The following is a 7,021-nucleotide window of genomic DNA, read 5'->3' as shown; positions in this document are numbered from 1 at the left end:
TGTACTGTGACGACTCTTGGGGCGACCAAGTATTTTTCCCTCAGCGGAAGTTCAGTATTCCCGATGTATCCGGCCATTTCTTCTAAAGTTGGGGTGAGCTCAAAATCAGAGAAATGGAAAACATTGTGCGCCGGGTCCCAATAGGTAACCAAAGCTCTTATGATGTCTCCCCGAGGCTGGATTTCCAACAGACCCACAAGACCTTTCAGATTTTTCTTAACCTCATTTTGGCCTTCAACACCTAGATCATTCCACCATAGCCGTAACTTGATAGGGATTTTGGTCATTATTGAAAAATGTTCATTTTGCATCGTGCTCATCCTGCACATTTATTAAGGTGATTTTAACAAAAATGACTGACTCAAAATATTTTACAGAGGGGACCAAGCTTTGAACACGGCCTTTAAGCACTTCGGGGAAGAAGATTTTAAGGCTGTGTGGGTCTAAAAATGCTAAGGAAAACCCAAAAAGTGGCTATTTATGCAAAGTCAACCTTCCGGCGTCCCTTTCGAGAACATTCGGCTATTCATGTCAAAAACAGCATCACCTGACTTATTTATGACTCTTTAAAAAAAATTTGAAACATATTTTTTTGATTTTGGCTATTTTAGCAAAATGGGGGTTGAACCCGACGAGGGTTGCCTACGTATCTCACATCCGGTGAGAATCAAACCGGCGTAGTTCGGGGCATACCGCGAATAGAGAAAATTAAATAAACCTAAAAATCAGAAATAAGTATTTTTTTTTTATTATTTTTGAAGAAAGATAAAGACTAAAGAAAAAATAATTTTTTTTTGCAATATTTGGACTATCAGTCTGAATTTATAAAAAGGGTATTACAAGAGAAAGAAAATTTTTTTTTTGAATTATGAGTTTTCCATTTTTTTTACTTTTAAAAATAAATACCATTTCTTTTTTTTTTATTTTGAAAGTGAAAGAATTTTTTTTTTTTTATATATACCCCCTTTTTTTTTTTAATAATTCAAACTAAGAAGACAAATTTTGTTTTTATTCTTTTTTTCTTTTTTCTTTAGAACAATTCCGGTGAGGTTTTGACAATACTTGAACATTGGTTTTATTTTTCCAAAATAAGTAATTATCCTTCCACGTTGCTATTTTCCTCTTTTTTTTTAGAAACCGGTCAGCATGCGGAACCGAAGCAAATAAATGCACAAAACAAATAGGATGCAGCAGGGTGGTCTTTTCAATTCAGGTTGCCTGTCCTAGACGGACCCAACCCCTGTGTTGAGCCCCCTAAGTCAAGTGCATCATGATGCAAATAAACGTTCCTACTAGGGATCCGGCATGAAGTTTCGTTATACTAGGTTTAAACCTTGGTATTTGTTCTAGACTGTGTACCCGAGCGGACCAACTCGAGTCGAGGAGGGGCTACGTACCGGGGACCCGCGAGATCGTCCGGCTTTGTAACTTGTCCGTCCTCTTTCTTATTTTAGGTATTGACATTAACAGAATAGGGAGTCTCGACCAGCGAGCTTCTCCCCGGAGGTAAGAAGAGAAGGGTTTCGGCACAGTTTATATACAGTTCAGATAATATCAAAGCGGTAAAAGACAGCATTTAGCACATTATGCAAAAACATGTAATAAAGATCAGATAATAAAGCCAAATATAACAATTATTCTAAGCTCGAATTCTTGAACCCTGAACCAGTGGTTCTGGGTCCACTAGTCCCCAGCGGAGTCGCCAGAGCTGTCACACCTCCTTTTTGCGCGCCCGCCCCGAAGGGTTAAATGCGCGAGGGAGTTTTTCCAATTTAAGTGACAATATTCGAAATGGGATTATTTATTTAATTCAGAGTCGCCACTTGGGAAAGGTTTGGCTTTTGGTGTCCCAAGTCACCGGTTTATCTTGAATCCCAAATCGAGGAAATTTTCGACTTTTCCAAGTGAAGTCTGCGAACCAGAAATTCTAAGTAAGGAATTCTGTTGACCCGAGGGAAGGTGTTAGGCACCCTCGAATCCCGTGGTTCTAGCACGGTCGCTTAAATTGTTATAATGGCTAAATATCCGATTTAAATACATGTTGTGACCTATGTGCTTTTATTAAGTTTCAATCGCTTTTATTATTATCAATTATTTTACAGAATTGCAACGTCGTGAAAATGCGTCTCGAACCACGTCACAATCAATGCACCCGTGATTGTCGACACATTTGGACTTCATTGAGATTTGGATTTGGGTCACATCAATGTGCACCCGAATTTAAGAATGTGATTTAATTAAACCGCGCCAACAGAGTCTAACGCGCTATTATCTTTGTAGAAGGCCATGAAATTTATTAAATGGCCCATCCTGAATTCTAGATAATTATCAAGGTTATTTATTGAGGGCCCCGCGATTTACATCTCATTTGGCGAGGCTCGTCTCATTATTTTAGAAGGAACATCCTAAAACGGTTACATTTCTGATGTGTTTATCTCTTAAAAATAGAAGAAAAGATACGTGCTATTTTAACTATGTGTTTGGCCCAAATCCGGATTTTAGCTAATCGTCCGATTAACCATTTACGGACTGAAAAAAAAACATTGTACCTTATGCAAACATGTTCTGAACTTGATAAAATAAATGTATATGGGATTGATGAAATGCTACGACTGTTACAAGAACTCCCTAACTTTGACTTATTCAGACAAGATTAATTAGAATTGCTTATTTAGGAAATGCGACTAGTGGTATTTGAAACACATCCTGTAAACTGCTTCATGCAAAACGAAACTCAAGAGTTTGAAACTGTATTGTCTTTAGCTAGAGTTAAACAATCATTTGCCCTTACATATTCGAAACATGCTTAAATAGAGAGTTTGAGTTAACAATTGTATTAAAATGGCTGCACATTTCATGGATTGTATTTACATCTTATGTACTACTAAGCGAATAAAATGTCACAGTTTCAGATTGACATAAACTTTAATTAAGTACAACCTTACTAATGTGTCTCTATTAGGCTAATCAGACCAAGAAACTACAAATCTTAACAACATTAAAAGGCAATTCATAAGCAATACAACAGGTGGCTTCTAAATCCTTCAAATCTTTTGATTCATGCTTTCATTGCTACATCAAATGCGAGTCTTAGTATGTACCTGGATATTGGATACAAACAGAAGGAGCAAGGGGTCAGTAGGGCAATAGCAGCGACACCAAACAACAGCAGTAACAGCAGGTACCCAAATAGAACAGAAATCCCAGTGCAAGAGGCCAATAAAGCCAATGGAGGAGAGGCAGAATGAAACAAATTCCCAGTAGTAATGGAATCAGAGAATCAAGCAATCCAATCCCAGGGGAAACCAACAACACAAATCCAAACAATAGACTTAACTGACACTTGAAGGAAAACAGGACTAACTTGGACAGTTTGAACAAAATGAGAATCGAACCAACAGTAGGGAGAAGACAATTCCTGATTTTTGTGATATCCCTCTCCCTATCTCCTTTCTTTTCAAATTCTAATGTCAGTCCTCAATTCGAAATCTATTTGGATTATCAAAGAGAAAACTTTTCCAGTTTCTATTTTTCAGAATTTGAAATTCTCAGATGTTCCCTCTCAGTGTCTCCCTCTATCTCTGTATGCTTTTTCTGTGTATCTCTATCAGCTCTCTCTTTCAAAACTTCTCACAGTGTGTATTTTCTTTTTCAGTTCTGATTCCCCCTTTCTATCTATGCCCTCTCTGACCTCTATTATCAGATGGTCCTCCTCCCTCCCTCTATCTCTCTGTCTCTCTTTAGATGGTCTCCTATCCCCCCTTTTATAAGCCTCAAACTCAAACCTTTATCAGCCTGTTGGATTAATCAAATAACCCCTCCCATGTGCTCCCTTTTTCAGTTCCACTTAGCTATTTAAGTATTAATCCCATGACATTCCCTTGGCAGGCTTTAACTTTTCATTTTATTATCTAAAAGCAAGTATGGGCATTAAAATATATCTGACAGCATATACTGTCAGATTGTTTAAACTTAAAAGCTTCTTAGTGCAGAAAAACAGGCTGTGCACAAGGCACATGAGGTGCACCAATGCACATGTTGTGCCAAGTGCACATGCCCTCCATTTCAGAGCTTTAGATAAAACAATCCTTCTTTCATTACTGATCAATTCAAACAAGCTATAAGTAAGCAAAACTGGTTCTTAATTGGCTCAAAGCAAATGTTCATCAGAAGCAAATTGGTTTACTTCGTTCAGACAGTTGAAACTAATTGACGACACATGTCGACTCGACTATATTAGCCTTAACATACACAATTGAAGCCAAAAATCAGACATTTGAAGTATGGGACACATGGTTGGAATTATACTGACTAAACAGAAATACCCTCGAGGAGTCAAACAATCAATACACATTTGGAATACAACCCAATACATATGTCTTATCAGAATATGAGGGGTTCAAACAAACATAGTGGTTCAAACAAGGTGGACAAACGGAAGTTGGTAAAAATTCAAAAACACAAATTGACACAAAACATGAACAGACATTTAATCCCTCACATGGACCAAACAAATAAGGGAAGAAGGCAGACTCACCTCAAATCTTGAAAAATCGGAAACCTTGAACCGGACTTGGACAGAGTTTCTTAAGGCTGAACGGACTTTAATCGAAGTGTTTCTCGGATGAGAAACACTTCGATTAAGGTCCCTTGGACCTTAATTTCTTTGGCTCGAACGGGTATGAACTAGTGACGAGGAACTACAAAGTTCCAAAACTCAGATCCGGGATTCGTGTTTCCCTGGTTAGATTCGGACCAAACCAAGTATGGTTTGGTCACGAGGGGGGTCTGGGGAGTGTCTGGTACGAAACTGGGGTTGGTTGGGTTAGATCGAGTTTTGACTCGAATCTTCGAATGAAGATTCGAGGACCTGGGGGGTGATTCGAACTACATGGTTAGCAGATCCATGTTCAGGATGGCAAGGGGGTTCTAGGGTGTTAAGGGGAAGGTCACCGGCGTTCAGGCCGCCGGGTTTCTGGTGAAGGTGTGCAGGGGCGGCTTTAGGGTTCGGGGGTTTGGGTGAAGACGATGAGGCTGGGGTATTGGATAGGGGGGTAGGGTAAGGATTTGGGCTTATATAGTTGGTGGGTGGGTCGATCTCAACCGTTAGATCAATCTAGATCTACGGTTTGGATCTGATGGTCTTAAGTGAAACGGTGTCGTTTCAAATGTTGAGGGTTTGGGTTTGGTCCGGGTGTAAACGGGTCGGGTTTGTTGATGGGTTATGGGGATTGATCTTGGCCGTCGATCATTCTGAGATCAACGGCCCAGATCAGGCACGACTCAAACGACGTCGTTTGGACGTCCTGGGCATCAGGTGACCTGGGCTGGGCAGGCCTGGGTCTTGGGCTGTTTGTTTGGGCCAATTTTGTTAAAATTGGCCCAAGTCCGGAAGGGGTCTTTTCTTATTTTTTTTTTTATTATTTTTTCTTTTCTTATTTATTTTAAAACAAAGCTAAGCCGAAAAAATCAAATTAAAATTAAATACACACTCAAATACCATTATTTGCACACATACTAAAATATTTCAAAACCGGTAAAGTCAAAGCAAATAAAATCACGGACGAAAATGCCTATTCACGATTTTCTATTTAACGACCGAACTACGGTTTGAATTACGCAGGACACATATATATTTTTTGAATTTTATTTTAATAAAGTAAATAAAACAAGAATGGGCCAAAATCACAAATAAATCCACAAGGTGCCGCACAGAAAATCCGAAATTGTACAGCGGGGGCCAATTATGTATTTTTTTTATTTCTTTTTGGAGCGATTGTCGTGTGAAGCAAAAATCACGTGCTCACAAGGAAAATCTTACTTAAGGGAGGACGACTGTAGATAATAAAATTGCGTCGAGAAAATAAAATCAAGATCGAAAATATCACAAAAATCGTAGTATTTTATTTCGAGTATTTGAGTGTTACAATCTCTATGATTTCTCTGATTCTACTTTTCCACAGTAAATAAAAGAGCTTTTGAGCTTGATCTTGAATTTTATTTTATTTTAATCCAAGTGCTTGAGGCCTGATCTTGATCTTGACGTATTTTAATCCAAGGGCTTGCAGCTTGTTCTTGAATCTTCGTCTTGATCTTTTAATCCTTAGAACACTTGAATGCTTGTAGCTTTTAGAGAAATCTGCAGCGTTTGATCCACGAGCTCTCTCTTGCTTCTTGTTATAACTTCTGGTGTCTTTTCTGGGTTATGAAGACCCATATTTATAGTTGTGAGAGAGAGGAGTTGTGATAAGAACAAACTCTTTCCGACCAATCAAATTGAAGTGTGACAAGGCCGCATTTGATTGGCCAAAACACGTCACTTGCACATGTGGCGCGGTTTCATTGGCCTTTTAATTTGAGTTGGCATTCCTTGTCATTTTGACACATGGCATGATCCTATTAGCTTTTCCCGTTTGACTTGGCGTGCTACGTCATTTGACACATGGCACCAAACTGGGCTCTAGGAAGATGACATATTGACCTATTGAAGTGGGCTCATCATTTGTAGCCCAACTAATTGGCTATCCCGGTCAATATTATTGGACTTAAGTAATTAATTCAATTATATTAGTCCATAATGTTTATTTGAACTAATATACCTTGAATTTAAAGTACAATCCAAAGAATTTTATGAATTTAAATCCAATAAAATTTTGCATGTCTACAAATGCCCCATACTTCAAAACTTGTCAGGTAAATATCTCGAACTTGAAAAACGGGGATTGAAGTATTATGAGACTAATACCCAATCGCCCTTTTTTCGAGGAAAATCACGTTTTCTTTTCCTTTTCAATATGCATCTTTCATGATTAAGAGAGACAATCTTGAATCCAGGTTATAACATTGTAGGATGTATTGTTTTTTTTTTTCATACACAAGTGCCAGGTGGTTTCCCTTAGGAAATCTCCACGTAAGAATAGGCCTTGACTTGTATGGACTTATGTTTAGATAAGAACTTGCATAGCAAATCCAAGACCAAGTTATGTGGGTCTTGATATTTTTTCCAGATAATAGTGCAATG

Source organism: Nicotiana sylvestris, chromosome 5 (assembly GCF_000393655.2).
Source record: "Nicotiana sylvestris chromosome 5, ASM39365v2, whole genome shotgun sequence".
Lineage (NCBI taxonomy): Eukaryota > Viridiplantae > Streptophyta > Magnoliopsida > Solanales > Solanaceae > Nicotiana > Nicotiana sylvestris.
This window is presented reverse-complemented; position numbering follows the sequence as displayed.